We start from the raw sequence: 15,567 nt of genomic DNA on the forward strand, positions 1-15,567 counted from the left end.
CTTTCCACCTTGTATTTTGAGACAAGGTGTCTTATGGGCTAGAGGAGTGCAGAGTAGGCTGGACTGGCTGGCCCAGTGAGCTCTGGAGATTCCCACTGTCTCTGCCTCCCCAGTGCTGGCATTACAAGCATACATCACCACACTTGGCTTTTTATATGGGCCCTGGGAATAAGTCTCAGGTCCTCTTGCCCCAGCCTACCAAATGCTGGGGTTAAAGAGAGGAGCCATTGCACCTGCATGGTCTATATATTCTGTGAGCCATCATAATAAATTTCTCTACAACAGTGGACAGATGTGGACTGGCTATGGTGAATAACACTTCACTTGATGCTTGTGTGGACTCATAGCATGGTTTGAAGAAAGTCCCCAAGGGATGGCTTCCCAGGAGGCTTATATTTGGAGATTTGGTTTTTTGTTTTTTGTTCTTGTTTTTGTTTTTTTGGTTTTTTGGATTTGTTTTCTTTCGAGACAGGGTTTCCCTGTGTAGCTCTGGCTGTCCTGGAACTCACTCTGTAGACCAGGCTGTCCTCGAACTCAGAGATCTGCCTGCCTCTGCCTCCCAAGTGCTGGGATTACAGGCATGCACCACCACCGCCCAGCAGACATTTGTTTTTTAAGAGGTTTATTTTGGCTTATAGTTTAAAGGGTTCATTCCATTCTAGTAGGAAATGTATGTGGTGGGCCAGGAAATAGAGGAATGATGGATAGGTAGAATTTTGACTAGCCACAGCCATGATAAAGACATATATAAGGCTTTGTTTAAACTCTGTGGATGCTACCTTGACCCGTCAGAGCAGGGTTTCTGGGCCAGGGAGTGGGAAATTGCTCCGAAACCTGATGGGGGAGGCTGGCGGAGATCTCATCTGAGAGTGCTGGAGGTGGGGTGGGGACCGCTGTTAGGGATGAGAAGCAGGGATGTCCCAAGGCCGCACTACCAGCCTGGTTCCTGTTTGCCTGAACCTTCTTCATGCCTGTGAGCTGGTGGTGGCAGCACTTAGGCTGCTGATGAGTCTAAGGTGCCGACTCCCATAGGCCCAGCCCAGCAAACACTCAGACATAGCTCCACTAAACCTTACGGTGTGGACACCAGAGAGCTGCGAGGAGGGGCAAGGCTGGAGATTGCTGGAGTTACTCATAGCACAGTTGCCCTTGCCAGAGGACAAAATGGAAGTTAACCAGCAGCAGGCAGGGATCCGGTGACAGTCAAACCCCAAGCTACAACCTTGGGGAAGTGACAACATTGACGAATTAGTGCCGCAGCACCCGCTCCTTCCTCAAGTCCTGCCCGCTCCACACAGCTTTCCTCCTGGAGTGACCTCCCTCCGCTACCCCATCTCTGAATGTGGAGAGAAAGAGCAATCATAGACACAGTCTAGCAGGGGAGACCCAGAGGCTGACTCTGCACTGCAGTCCGAAACGCTAGCTCCCTGGTGGATGTTCGGACCGCCTGCAGGCGTGGAAGCAGCTGGCCCATACAGTGAACACTGCAGTAAGAGTAGGACCCGCCGTGCATCTCGGTTCTCTGGACAGTTGGGTTGTCCTAGTCAAAGGACTTTAGTTGTCCAAAGTCACACTGAACCCTAAACTGTGGGGACATTTAAACTTTGCTTAGGAGAATAAAGGGTTAGGTTCCTGGGAGCATCTGTTCATGACCTTTTCATCAATTAATGGACACATTAACTTATTTAATGTGTATTTCCTTTTTTTTTTAAAAGATTTATTTATTATATATAAGTAGCTGTCTTCAGACATACCAGGAGAGGACATCAGATCTCATTACAGATGGTTGGGGACCACCATGTGGTTGCTGGGATTTGAACTCAGAACTTCTGGAAGAGCAGTCAGTGCTTTTAACCGCTATCTCTCCAGCCCTTAATGTGTATTTCTATTAGAAAACATCTTGCTTGAGATAATTACTGTTCACTGACACTCCCCTCACCAGCTCAGGCCTGAAGGGAGCTCATCTGACATGCATTTTCTTTGCATGTCGTATGCCTTGCTCAGGGACTACAGACACTGCTTCAGTACTGTGCTGGGGGCATTTTGAACAACAAAAATCAACAAAACTCAGACATGCAAAACAATGTGGCACTGAAGCAACCACAGAAGGGCACTTGTTTACAGTATGAGAGCACAAACAGACAGTGGATCGTCACCTTGTTCCTCCTCAGTGAGAAACTCACACATCAGGCAAGCCACATTTGCCATCTGCAGAAGTTTGTAAATGACCTTGAAGACATCTGGAGCCTTGATTAGGAGTTACAAGTAGATTTTTCTCTTTAAAAAAACAAAACAAAACAAAAAAACTGCTAGGCAGTGATGGCACACGCCTTTAATCCCAGCACTTGGGAGGCAGAGTTCTGAGTTCGAGACCAGCCTGGTCTACAAGAGTGAGTTCCAGGAGAGCCAGGGCTCCACAAAAAAACCCTGTCTCGAAAAACCAAAACCAAACCAAACCAAACCAAAAACCCCCTATTTTTACTTATGTTTATGTGTGTTTGTCTGTGTAAACATATGCCACATGTGTGCTGTGCCCAAGGAGGCCAAAAGAGGGCACTGGGAGCAGAGCTACAGGGGCCTTGAGCCAATGGGACACTGTAACTTTATTTCTTTTATATCTCATTTTTAATGGTTTTTAAATGCTTTAACCTTCCTTGTAGCCCACCACCCACCAGAGGTAATGGAAAAGAAAGGTTACGGGGGAAGTAGACCTGTTTAGAAAGATTCTTTGGAGCAACTTCCGTCTGTGTTGTCTGGAAGTTGGCAGTTCAGTTCACAGGTCAGCAGGCAGCGGCAGCTCCATCCACTCGTAAACACCTCACAGATACACCAGCAGTCCAGCTCAGTAGAGTCAGGTTAGCAGCAGTGGTGACACGACCTAGCAGGACGGCCAGGCCTCAGCGTTGGCTCACCAGCAGGAGGGACCTGGAGGAACCCCAGGAGTTCTTGGCTGTGCCTCCCTCAGAGGAGCAAAGATCAGCAAAGACACGAGACCCACAAGCCTTGTGCAGTGAGCTGTACCAGCAAGCCAAGCTCTTTCTCTGTCACTCCGTGGAGTCTGGTTTATACCTTTTAAATGTCACATGTCCCCTGCGTGTCTTGTTTCAGCTTATGCCGTGTCTCAGCCTGGGTCTTATCTCAGAGCCGGTCCTTGGAAGCAGCAACAAACTGCAGCATACCACTAGAAGCTTTTTGGTGTGTTTTTCTCTCTATGGAGTCCCGACAAATGCAGCTCAAGTATAGACTATAAGATGGACCAGTATATGCTTGTCGTTAGCAAAGAATCCTTCATCGTGTCTCCTTCCATGTGATTTAGCAGAACATCCTCTCTCCTGGGTTTGCCTTAGCCTTTCACACCTGTATCCACTTTAATGAAACGTTCCTTCATGTGTTTGTCCCAGCAAAACACCATCCAACTGACCTTCCAAAGAGCCCTTGTGTTTCCACATCAGGATACAGCTGTTGAGGATCTAACCCAAGCCTTCTGAGACATCTCTCCAGCCTGAGAAGTAGGTCTTAGTGACTAAATGTATTTACAAGTATGAAGTTCCTCAGTAACAGTGGCCTTGACATCCTGGATCTGTCCACCTCAAGGAATCTTGCTGCTACATAGCCTGTGCTTGGTAATTGAAGGTTAGGAGTTCAGGACCTGGCTGGTGGCAGATTCTCATGTGTGCTTGTTATCACAGATGCTGAAGAAAGGAGATCTACCTGCCCTTTTCTTTCCTGTAGCTTCTTCCAGAAAATCGCACTTTCTGTTGGACAGGGCCTATTTCCCTTCTCCAAAAGCAGAGAGGGACCAGGTGCTCACACGTGGGGGAGCTGTAGCCCAGCACCCACCTGGGGCAGAGAGGGACCAGGTGCTCACACATGGGGTAGCCATAGCCCAGCACCCACCTGGGGCAGAGAGGGAACAGGTGCTCACACATGGGGTAGCCATAGCCCAGCACCCACGTGGGGCGGAACTGGCCATTGTTACAAGCTGCTGAGGACAGGCTGGCTTCCTCCTAAGCCTTGGTTTTCCCAAGGAGGCGTTCAGGCCAAGCTAGAGCTTCCACAGCTCAGGTTCACAACAGAATCTTCCCAATGATGCTGTGGACCTCTATTAATTCCTGGGTCTCCAGATCACTCCTGCCCCTGACCCCAGGACTCCAGATCACTCCAGCTCTTTCCCCCACAGGGCTTGCTTTAAGAGTGGCCCTTGGCAAAGACTGTTCTTGCCTGGGTCTGCCCAGGCTGATCCTCTTTCCTAGTGTTTTCCTCCTAGGATTGGGTATCAAGTCCTATAATTCCTGGTCCCCTGAGGAGGACTCAAGGGAACATGAGTGTCCTGTCAGAAGTGGGTATTGAGTATAACTAGGTGGACATTCCTGTGTCCTTCAAGAGAAACAGTTCTCCTTGGCCCAGCAGTAGGGCTGCCTGGTGGTCAGGCCCTGCTCATCGCCCCCAAGGACAAGCACACACTTCCTTTCCTCTGCCCAGGGCCGTAATTGCTTTTTTTGCCACTTTGTAAGAACTGACTCTTTACGTTCTTTTTTTTCCCCCAATGGGGAAGAAAAAGCAAACATTTTTTGCAATTAGACTTTTTCTCACTTGGGTAATCACACTGAAAAAAAGCATTTAAGTCTTTAGAAAACCGCACATCAGCGAGGAGGCTGGCGGTGTGCAAGATGGGGAGGCACATTCCATCAGGCAATCCGGTGGGCTATAGCACAAGAAAACAATGATTTCACGTTTATTTGGGATTTGCTCTTTGCAGCATATTTCAATTAGTTCGTCAGTGTTGTGCATCTGACAGGCCAAACGTTTATTGTGGTTGGACCATCTGGGAGGTAGGAGGCCCACAGTCTTCCCCTGTGGCAGTCAGTAACTACCAGTCTCAGGAAATTTGTTTGATGTGTTTAAGAACCCAACACTAAAACACCATTAATAACAAAAGCCTCTAGAGTTCTGAAAGCACTCTCCCTTGCTCAGCCATCAATTGGACATGCGTCACCTAAGACTGCGTGTTCCCCGTGCTTGACATTTTCCAATACAATGAAGCAAAGTCCTGAAGTAGCTCATTTAATTGGCCCAGAGCACGATTTGTATGAAGGTAGTGAGGAGCTTGCTAATTTACACTCAGGTGCCACAGAGCCTGAGCACTGGCCGCTGGGGTGGCAAGGGATGTGTGTCACGGAGTCCTGCCATTTGCGAGCAGAGCAGCAGAGCTTCTATCCCGTCCAGTGACTGAGAGCTCCAGATTGATGTCCGTTGCCAGTGGTGGGTGACTCATGGAAGCATCGTGAGTTCACAGCAATGACCGCTGACCAGCGCCGCTCGTCCTGCATTCCTCGGGTGGCAGAGATCACGTTTCCTGACTTCACTAGCTTTTCTCATCTCACCTTGGTTCTTTCCACGCGACCAGCCCTTTTCTGAAGAATGTTCTGACTTTGCAGTGGGAGGCCGGGGAGGGGAGGAATTTAGAGTCAAATAAACAGGAGAGCCAGAAAGAGTACGGGGAAAATGCATGAGTTTGACCTTTCCATAAGGAACAATGACATCCCCTGTCCTAGACACCCTGGGATTATAGGGCTGGGCACAGGACAGTGGAGTGGGATTGGCACTCATAAAATCTGAGATGCCCTATTTACTAGAGGCTGTGCTGGTGGTCTGGCATACTGTGATTGCTACTTGAGTCCATGCTGGTAGCATCCGGACCATAACCTGCCAGGTTACTCTGGACTCTAGATTTCCTTCTATGGAGATTCCTCTAGGAGGCTGCTACTCTTCTCTTTCCTGGGAGCCCAGATCTGCCTCCTCCCCTGCTGCACACACTGTAAGGGACTGTAGCTTGTCTGTCTTGGGGACACCTGTGCCTGGCAGAGTGGCTTGGTGCTGAGTTGGTATCTCGAGCCTGTCTGGGAAGCAGCGGTGAGGAACTGTTTGCCGATTATCCGCCTTTATGTGATGCCCCAGCCCCGGAACTGTGCTTGATTCAAAATTGCCACCAGACCTGTGGACAGCACAAAGGGACTGTGGTCACCCGTGGGTAGTTACTTATGCTTTGCCAATGGTATTTCATGATTTCAGTCCCAGCACTCAGTATGTTAGCCACTGGCTCAGATCCAGGCCTAAGGAGGTCCCCATTCCTCATGGACCTGTTTGTGTTGAGTCACACCTGCTGTAAGTGACCAAACTGTGGGTTATGCTGCTATTGCTTTTAATCTGTCAGTGTTTTCCTATCTGGTTGTGTCTAAACAGTACAAAGAACTTTGAAGCTTGAGTTTGCGCGTGTTGCTTCTTTTCTGTTTTGTTTTGTTTTTCTCCAAGAGGGAAATAGAATTCCTCTTCTGTTTGTTCTGTTTGGAAGTTCGTGCTTTCCAAAAAGAAGCCAAAGGGCTTTGGAGCCTGACAGCAGATTCCCTGAGATAGGATCACACGCACTGGGATCCGAGGCCAATCCTGATCCTGTTTAGTCCTCAAGGCTTGCATCACTGGAGGACAGAGGTCAGGCACAGAGGTGTGGGTCTAGAGGTTCTGGGAGATGAGTTAATTGGGAGTAAGTGGGTTTTTTTTCTATTCTAAAGAGAAAACAATTGGCCAAGGGATTCTGGCATGTGGCCTCCTTTCTGCGGGGGTGGTGGGTGGTGGTGGTGGTGAGGTGAGACTTTGTAAAGGTTCTGAGTGATGTGGGACTTGCTTAGGTGGGGAGGGTATCCCTCTGGAGCCAGGGTCCTCAATCCTATCATTCTCCTGTGCTTGTTTAGTCTTCTTGTGTTGTGAAGATGGTCGTGGGAAGCCAGCCAGGAGAGGAGGAGGCTGGGCCTGGCTTCTCAGGGGCTACTGAACTGAGGAATTCAGGGGTCTGTGGCTGCTGAAACAGAAGGTGATGAGGAACTGTAGAGTTGGGCCTTGTCTTGTTTAGCTTTTTTGTTAACTTGACACAAACTAGAGCCGTTTGAGAAGAGAGAATCTAAATTGAAGAGTTACCTCCATCAGACTGGCTGATAGTCAAGTCCTGGAGGAGGCATTTTCTTGATTGGTTTGAAAGGGCCAGCTCACTGTCAGCAGTGCCATTCCTGGGCAGATGGCTCTGGGGTATATAAGAAAGAAGGCCAGCAGGAGGAGACCTCTAAGTAGTATTCTTCCATGGCCTTTGCTTCAGTTCCTGTTTCCAGGTTCCTGCTTGAATTTCTGGCCTGAATTTCCTGCATGGTGGAGGCCATAAGTGGAAATAAACCCTTTGCTCCCTGACTTGGTCAGGGTTCTATTGCTGTGGAGAGCAGTAGACTGAGGCAACTGTTGCTGAGAGAGCTTTTAGTTGGGGACTCGCTTACAGTCAGGTTTATTCCACTGCCAGCGTGGCAGGACGGGCACACGGAGGCATGGAGGGAGGAGCTGGAGCAGAGGCTATGAGCTGCACCCTGACCCACAGCAGCCTGCTCCCAGACACACTGCCCCCAGCAAGGCCATGTCTCCTGGTCCTAACCCTTTCAGATAGTCCCGCTAGCTAAACATTGAGTATGAGCAGGCCCATGGGGGAGTCATACTTATTCAAACAACCACACTCCCTAAGCTGCTTCGGGTTGTGGTATTTATCACAGCAACAGAGAGCAAACTGGGACAGGCCCCTAAGGCAGGAGTGGGGAGTCTCCCTGGGTGCCCAGGCAGGAGTGGGGTGTCTCCCTGGGTGCCCAGGCAGGAGTGGGGTGTCTCCCTGGGTGCCCAGGCAGTGTGTTGGGGAGTTTCCTTGGGTGCCCAGGCAGGGGTGGGCATCTCCCTGGGTGCCCAGGCAGGAGTGGGGCGTCTCCCTGGGTGCCCAGGCAGTGTGTTGGGTGCAGCAGAACTGCTTAGGGTGCAGACACTCTGTTGAGGCTTCGCTGACCATTTGAAGTCAGACTTCATTGCTGGCCTCATGGTTTAGCTCCTGGGGCCCGAATGTCCAGGCAGATAGGACAGGCTGATATATATTACTCAGAGTACCTGGGCTGGTTCAGAACTTGGAGTAGAGTCCTAGGGTCTCAGGACTAGGCCTACCTGTTCTCCCAGACTGTCGATTGACAGCTTCCTTTTTGACCCAGACCTTGACAGAGCACTTGAAAATCCAGGGTCCCAGCCTTTGGACACAGAGAAAGTGAAGTGGGCTCCAACATAGGCAGAGGCATAAAGAGCTCAAGAAAGGGTCTGGGGAGAAGACAGAAGAAGAAGACCACTGCTCTGGTCTACACAAGATCTCTCTGAGAGCGTACTTAATCACATTCCCTACTCGGGGAGCGGACGGACCCACGCGTGTACTGCCACTGCTGTTCACAGCCTTCAGGGCCCCTCCCTGTCGGAAGGCTAACTCAGGAGGTAGTGCTCTCTGGTGGGGGTGGGGCTGCTGCCGCTCACTGCGCAGTGAGACCGGCTTCAGTGGTGCGTCTTTCTGTGAGTTGTCCATGCAGCAGTGTGACTCTGCAGTGGGAGTGTTGCCCAGTGGACTTCTCACTGGTAGAGAATCCTCCCTGTTCTTGTGACTAATTCCAGTGATTGCTTTAGGCCGCCAAGCTGTCTTGTGTGGAATCCTTCCATTGGCGCCCTCTCTGTGGAGAGGATAGACCCGGCCATCTCTTTACATCTCTCCAGGGAAGGTCATGAGTTGAAGCCTGGCGGCATTCAGAGTGTGAGTCACTAGGCACTTTGGAAGTATATGACTGGTGACATTTACTACATCCATCTTCTTTCTGGTTCCAGAACACTCTACCCCCGAAAAGGGGAACCTCATACCCGTTGGCAGCCCCCATTCTCCTCCGGCCCCTTGGCAAATGAATGGGTTTTTTGTTTCCATAGTCACCTACTCTGGACATGTTCTGTAAACAGAAGCACATAATGTGTGACCTTTCGTGTCTGGCTTCTTTGTCACTCAGCGTCATATTTTCAGCGCCACCAGGTTGTACATATGTCAGTGCCTCGGTCCTTTGTCTCCTGTGACAGAATACACACAATATAAAAATCCATCACCCTGATCATTTTAAGTGTACAGTTTAATAGCCGTAAGGACACTCAGGTGGCCGTGCAGCTACCATCCATCCACAGCATCTTCCCGTGCTGAGACTCTGTCCCCATTCAACAATTCCTCACTCTCCTCCCCAGTCCTGGCAACTGGTCTACTTCCTGCCTTTATGGAGTTGATACTGTTAGGGATGTCATATTAGGGATGGTGGCATCATGCCTCATTTGGGGACTAGCCTCTTTCACTTGGTGTCATGGCCTCAGGGGTCACTTATAGTATACACCAGAATTGCCTGCCTTTTTAGGGGTGAGCAGCAAACATTGTGTAGACAGGCCACATTTTGGTTGGGTGTTTCTGGGTCAGTGAGATTTTGGCTTTTGTTTACTTCAAGTTGAAAAATGAGCTGGGTAGTGGCACACCCCTTTAATCCCAGCACTCAAGAGCCAGAGGCAAGCAGATTAATGAGTTCGAGGCCAGCCTGGTTTGCAGAGCAAGTTCAGGACAGCTAGGACTACACGGAGAAATTCTGTCTCGAAAAACAAACAAACAAAACCTCCAAACAACAGCCAAGAAGAAAAAAATCATTCTTGGCCAAGAGGCTGAGAGCTAGAGGTGGGGTGGCCTTTGATAACCACACCTCCCTGTGCCTGGGCAGGAGATGGTCCACGAGAGTGACTCTGCTGTGCACTATCATCCTGATCACGTGTTTTTCTGTCCCAGGTGTGAAGGTTGGTAGGTCTTACCATCAGAGCATTCGGAAGGGTCTCACCTATGGCGTGGGCCTGTGAAGGTTCCTTCCCATGCTAAGGGCCTGCAGAAGGACGCAGGTGTCTCAGCTCAGTGGCCTGAGGTTTTCCTGATTCCCAGCAGGAAGTGGCAGGGAACACAGGGGACACGTGTTCCCTGGGTCTTTGTCCTTTGGCGCTCAGGAAAGGTAGCTAAGAGAGTGACATGACATCACTAGTCTGGGCAGCTGAGTGGGAACAGGAAGTCAGCCTGGAATTCACAAAGCCACACTTGCTTTCATTGCCCTAATTAACTATCCATGTGCCTGAGGAACAAGCAACTTGGGGAGTCCATTACCATGACCAGTGAGGCCAGGTGTGTTTCCCATTCAGGATTATGGGTACTTAATGATTAACTCAGACCACGAAGAATGGCTAGCCGCACTCACCATGCTCTCCTGGAGAATTTTAAGGCTGTTTATAGATTTACCTTGACATCGTCATGCTGGGAATCCATGTTAGAGATTACACAGGAGAGGAAGGGGAAGGCAGCTCTGTCCACGGTCACACAGATGGAGTGGCAGGTTGAGACTAGGGAGGAGGCATCCGAGAGAGAGGAGCAAGTGGCCCCTTTCTTTGGTTTAAAAGCCTTCAGGGCTGGAGAGAGAGCTTGGTGGTTGAGAACACTCCCTGCTCTTGCAGAAGACCTGAGTTCAATTCTTAGTGCCCACGCTGGACCCTACTCTCTATAACTGTGACCAGGAGGGCTGGCCACCTCTGGTCTTGGGGGGGGGGCAGCTACACTTACATGCATGGACCCACCCACAGACAGACACACTAGTAAATCATTAAAAATTTCAGAGTAATATATGTTCATGGTAAATTTACAAAGACAATTTAAAAGTCAGATAGCTTTACAGTCTATCAGTAGATAAAACGGGTAGCCACGGGATGGATATGTGATATAGGACCGTGCAGATTGAACTTGAGGTCATTATGCTAATTGAAGCAAGTGAGTCGCAAAAAGTCCTGCATCATTCCACCCAGGCAAAGGTACTGAGAGAACCAGGGCCAACAGTGGGTGGGGGTGGGATGGGGTGGAGCCGGTGGGATGGGGTGGGGCGGGGCGGGTGGAGGTGATAGGAAGGGGCTCATAACTGGCAGAGAGCCTTGATGACATGGGACTTCAAGTCTGTAACGGATCATACATGTGAACATCTGAGGGGACATGTGAAGTTATCTCACTTTGAGAATGTTTCTCAATAATTCTTTAAAGGCTTTAAATAGGGCTTGGGGAGATTTAACTCAGCGATTAAAGAGTGCTGGCTGCTCTTCCCGGGGACCCAGGTTTGATCCCCACACCCATAGGGCGACTCAACCATCTGCAACTCAGTCCCAGGGGATTTGATGCCCCCTTCTAGTTCTGAGGGCACCAGGCACGTTCATGGGGCACAGATATACATTTAGGCAAAACACCTGTGTGTGTGTGTGTGTGTGTGTGTGTGTGTGTGTGTGTAGTAAAATTAAAACTAACCAACAGAATAAAATGGCTTTAAATAATCAAGTAGCTTTAGTGAAAAGTGGTATTTCCTGGCTATGAACATTAAAAAAAAATAAAAAAAAACCAACCTTTCCCTCCCCTCAGTGAGGAGGGTGGAGAAGGGCGCTAGCCGTGCTGGGCACGGTAGCGCTGAGCTTTATACCCACCCGTTTGGCTTTTAGTGACACATGAAGCTGTCGGTTTGCCATTGCGGTCCTGCTTCTGGCAAAGGTTCCATCCGAGACACCTCTCGCTCAACTCTGGGCTCTCCTGGACCAGGCTAAGCTTGGCATCTGTGTGTGACAATGTTCTGGCTGATCTGGCAGCATCCAGTTGACCAACAGCGTCCACACGTGGGAAATGCCCATTCACAGGGGTCTCCAGGCTACACTGTCACAACACACTCTCAGTCCTGCCGAGTGTGGTGCTATGCGCTTTTCTGTGCCATTCGCTCCATGCCATGTCCTTGCTTTGTCACACAGTTGTGTTTGGGGTCAGCCTAGGGTAGAGAAGAGGATGCTGGGGCCAAGGGGAAGGTGTGCCTCAGTGTCCCCGCCTCCTGGTCTCCAATGCTGGCTGCCCGGCTCTGAGCTCCACACTGACTGACCTACTGTTTGGGGGTTGAACACGTTTGGGGTTACCTAAGCAGCCTGCATGGCTTCCTTCAGAATTTGCGCGGAGCACTGTGTGAACCGTGTTGAGAAGCCTGTCACAGAGCTCCGCTGGGGAGAGAGTGCTTCTCACTGTCAGGGCTGAGAGGAGCTGGCCTGCTGAGAAGGGGAGTTTGCCTGCACTAGAACAAGAATGCTGGTGACTGCAGGCCTTCCGGGGCCACCCACACAGAGCCCATTAACTCGGGACCTTGGCTGCGCTGCTCCCTGGAGGAGCTGAGTGTGCCGTCGCCCTTCTAATGGCCTAAGGGCCTCTCTTGTGGAGATCTTGGTCCCCAAGCTTTTCAGAGTCCCACGCAGCCGGAACTGGACAGGCAGGGCTTTCATCAGGTAGAGGTGCTATTTTTAGCCCCGCTGCCTGTGTCACTCTGTCACTATGGAGATATCAGCTAGTGGCCCATAAGAACACATGCCTCCACTAGCAGAGAGGACGGGGCTGCTTCCTTCCTGGGACTTCTCAGTCAGGACCTTGGTCAGCATGAACAATCTCTCTCTCTCTCTCTCTCTCTCTCTCTCTCTCTCTCTCTCTCTCTCTCTCTCTTTCTCTCTCTCTCTCTCAGAGTGGGAGATAAAGGGAGGGAAGGCCCTGGCACACCAGAGAGGCAGGCACTGTGATAGAGTCATGGCTGCAGGGTTGTCTCTGGGTGTGGCCCTGTGTGTGGACGGTGCCCATGCTATCTCTTGTATTGGCCAGACTGATAGGGAAGAGTGGGAACCCCATTGAGAGGTACCCTGTGATCTTGGTGGGCTGCTTCACCTCTTTTCACCTTTATGTCTTCATGGTAGGAATTTTGTCCTACTTGCTTGGATCTGATGACATGATTAGGGAAACTGAGTTTATGATAAAGGATGAGAGTCATATAGCTCTGTGTGTGTGTGTGTGTGTGTGTGTGTGTTGCTACAGTTGTCCTCAGGAGAACATGTAGACTCCTCCTACTCCTTGCTTTTTCCTTTATTTTGTCCTTCTCATTTGAAGGCAGAGAAGAGATGGAAGAGAAAACATTCCCGCCCTTTTCGTGCTAATTGTAAAAGACAGGCAAGGAATGAGGAAACCACCACCCTACCTCTTATGTGTTATCCTACAGGCTTTATGATAAAGCTCTAGGGTCAGTCACAGTCTTGCTCCAGGGGCATGTGTAACTTCCACCCGAGCTCCTTTCCCATAGTGGGATTAGTTGAGGCCCAGAGAAGTTAAAGTATTTGTCCAAAGTCACACAGCCAGAAAGCCCTAAAGCAGGAACCTGAAATAACTCCTCCTGACTACACCAGCGTTGTCCTGTGCTGAGTGGTTACTGGTCTAATGTGGACACCTGGCCCCGAGGGCCGTGGAGCCACATCCTGTTGGTTGTATCTGTTCAGAGTCTTGGGCTCGTCTGTGATCTTAAACCTCTAAAAATAAAGTGAGTGTTAGAGAGGATGTGGAGGAGTTGGTGGGCTGGAAGATACTGCAACAGCTGTGGAGAACAATTAGCACGTGACCAGTGTGTCCACTGCACAGGCCACCCGTGAGAAGCAAGAGCAGAGGCCTCAGCAACTTCTCTCCAGTGTCCACAGTAGGCCCGGAGACCAGGACCAAGAGGCACGGCTTGGACTTTCCAACACCAGATAAACAGAACATGGGCCCTGCATACGGTGGGGGCATCCAGCCATAGACAGGAATAACACACTACACAGGGGTGGAGCTTTGAAAGGATGTTCTAAGTGAAAGAAGACAACCACACAAGGTCAATATGCGTGACCCCACTCACTGTCAGTCCCCAGACTGAGGTGGAAAGTCGACTGGTGGTTGGTTAGCAGGGCTCAGTGTGGAGGGAAGCCGGGAGCTGTGGGAGTGGATGATGAAATGCTCTAGAACAGCAGCAGTGGCCACACGGCCTTATGTTTGCACTAAAGGCTGCTGGACTATAAACTTCAGATGATGAAATGGTAAAAGAAAACAAATAGAAATCTCAAGCTCAGGGGCTTGGCACAGACGTTCTTAGAACCCCCGGTGCTCATGGGCTAGATGATGCCTCACGGTGTTTATGCAGGCATGGGGACAGTGTCCACTGGCCTGCCTGAGACCTCCTGCACAGCAGGGCCCCAGGTTCTTCTGCAAGGGCAGTCCTGGCAGTGAGCGGCCTCATGCCCGTGTGAACAACATCTGTCTCTGTGGAGCACTTCTGCACCTGACATTGGGCATGTCCTTTTATGGCAGTCTTTGCTCTCAGCAAGTGGAAAGATAAATACCTTTTCAAAGAGCAGATGCCAGCTGCCCACGGCCCCTGCCAGGGTCCCCAGCTGCAGAGTGGGTGGAAGATAGCACTTCTGGGGGGCACAGGATGCTGGCGGGGACATTGGATGTGGGTGATGTAGACAGCTTGGGGGGCCTTGCTGCAGACCTACTGTAGACCCTTTGTGGTTCTCGTGCTCCCTCAGAACCTTTGTGTTCTCTCCCACTTTTGGCTCTGCCTGAGGCTTAAAGGAGCAAGGGAGAGAGTCCCCAGCTGGGCCTGGCCAGACCACCAATCTTTTTGGGAGTGGTCACAGCCAAGTGCGTCTTCTTTTCCCATTAGGACCTCAGGTACAGGGAAGACAAGACTGGCAGCAGAGAGGGGACCGTTGGTTGTGGCAGGGAAAGGGCCACCACATGGAACGGACTCTCCCTGTCTCTTGGAGCCCCTGAAGGGCAAACTATAGCAGCTAGTCTCTTGTGTCTTTTTGTTAGCGTCTCAGGTCATCATAACTAAGGACCAAAAGTTGGATGGCCTCCAACACCCAGAATTCATTCCACATCGAAGTCCAAATGCTGGATGAGCTGCACCCTTCCTGAAACCGCAGGGAGAAGGTACCCCACCTAGGCTTCCTCCTAGCTGCTGCTGCTGGCTGTAACTTGCAGGCTAATGTTGACAGTCTTGTCACCACACTGATTGCTCCCTTTGTGTCATTCTGCCTTGGTTGTTTTAAACTGTATTCATTTATTTATTGTGTATATGTGTGTGCACATGCATGTATGTACAGCCCATGGCATACATGTAGAGGTAGAGGACAACCTATGGGAGTGTATTCTTCTTGTCCTGGGGATCAAACTTGGGCCATCGATTTTGCTGCAAGTCCCTTTACCCGCTGAGCCACCTTGCCAGCTCAAAAGCTATTGGTGGTTGACCCTAGGACCTCATGCATACTAGACATCAGTAGTATAAGACCAAAACCTGTGCCTATTTTTTTTTTTTTTTTTTTTTTGAGACAGGGTTTCTCTGTGTAGCCCAGGCTGTCCTGGAGCTCACTCTGTAGACCAGGCTGGCCTCGAACTCAGAAATCCGCCTGCCTCTGCCTCCCAGAGTGCTAGGATTACAGGCACGCGCGCCACCACTGCCCGGCTGCCTATTTTCTTTCTTTCTTTCTTTCTTTCTTTCTTTCTTTCTTTCTTTCTTTCTTTCTTTCTTTCTTTCTTTCTTTCTTTCTTTTTTTAAAAGATTTATTTATTTATTATATGCAAGTATACCATAGCTGTCTTTAGACATCAGATCTCTTTACGGATGGTTGTGAGCCACCATGTGGGTGCTGGGACCTGAACTCATTACCTTTGGAAGAGCAGTCGGTGCTCTTACCCACTGAGCCATCTCTCCAGCCCCCTATTTTCTTATAAAGACTAAAGTCACACTTGATTAGGACCTT

At 50.1% G+C, this 15,567-nt stretch overlaps 1 protein-coding gene across 11 annotated transcripts in view; it reads left to right on the forward strand.

The window, feature by feature from the left end:
- The window catches only part of Pitpnm2 (phosphatidylinositol transfer protein membrane associated 2), a 133,411-nt gene that overhangs the window by 4,004 nt on the left and 113,840 nt on the right, over positions 1–15,567 (forward strand). The gene's annotated exons all lie outside the window — the stretch shown is intronic.

This window comes from Apodemus sylvaticus, chromosome 22 (genome assembly GCF_947179515.1).
Source record: "Apodemus sylvaticus chromosome 22, mApoSyl1.1, whole genome shotgun sequence".
In the NCBI taxonomy this organism is placed as follows: Eukaryota; Metazoa; Chordata; class Mammalia; order Rodentia; family Muridae; genus Apodemus; species Apodemus sylvaticus.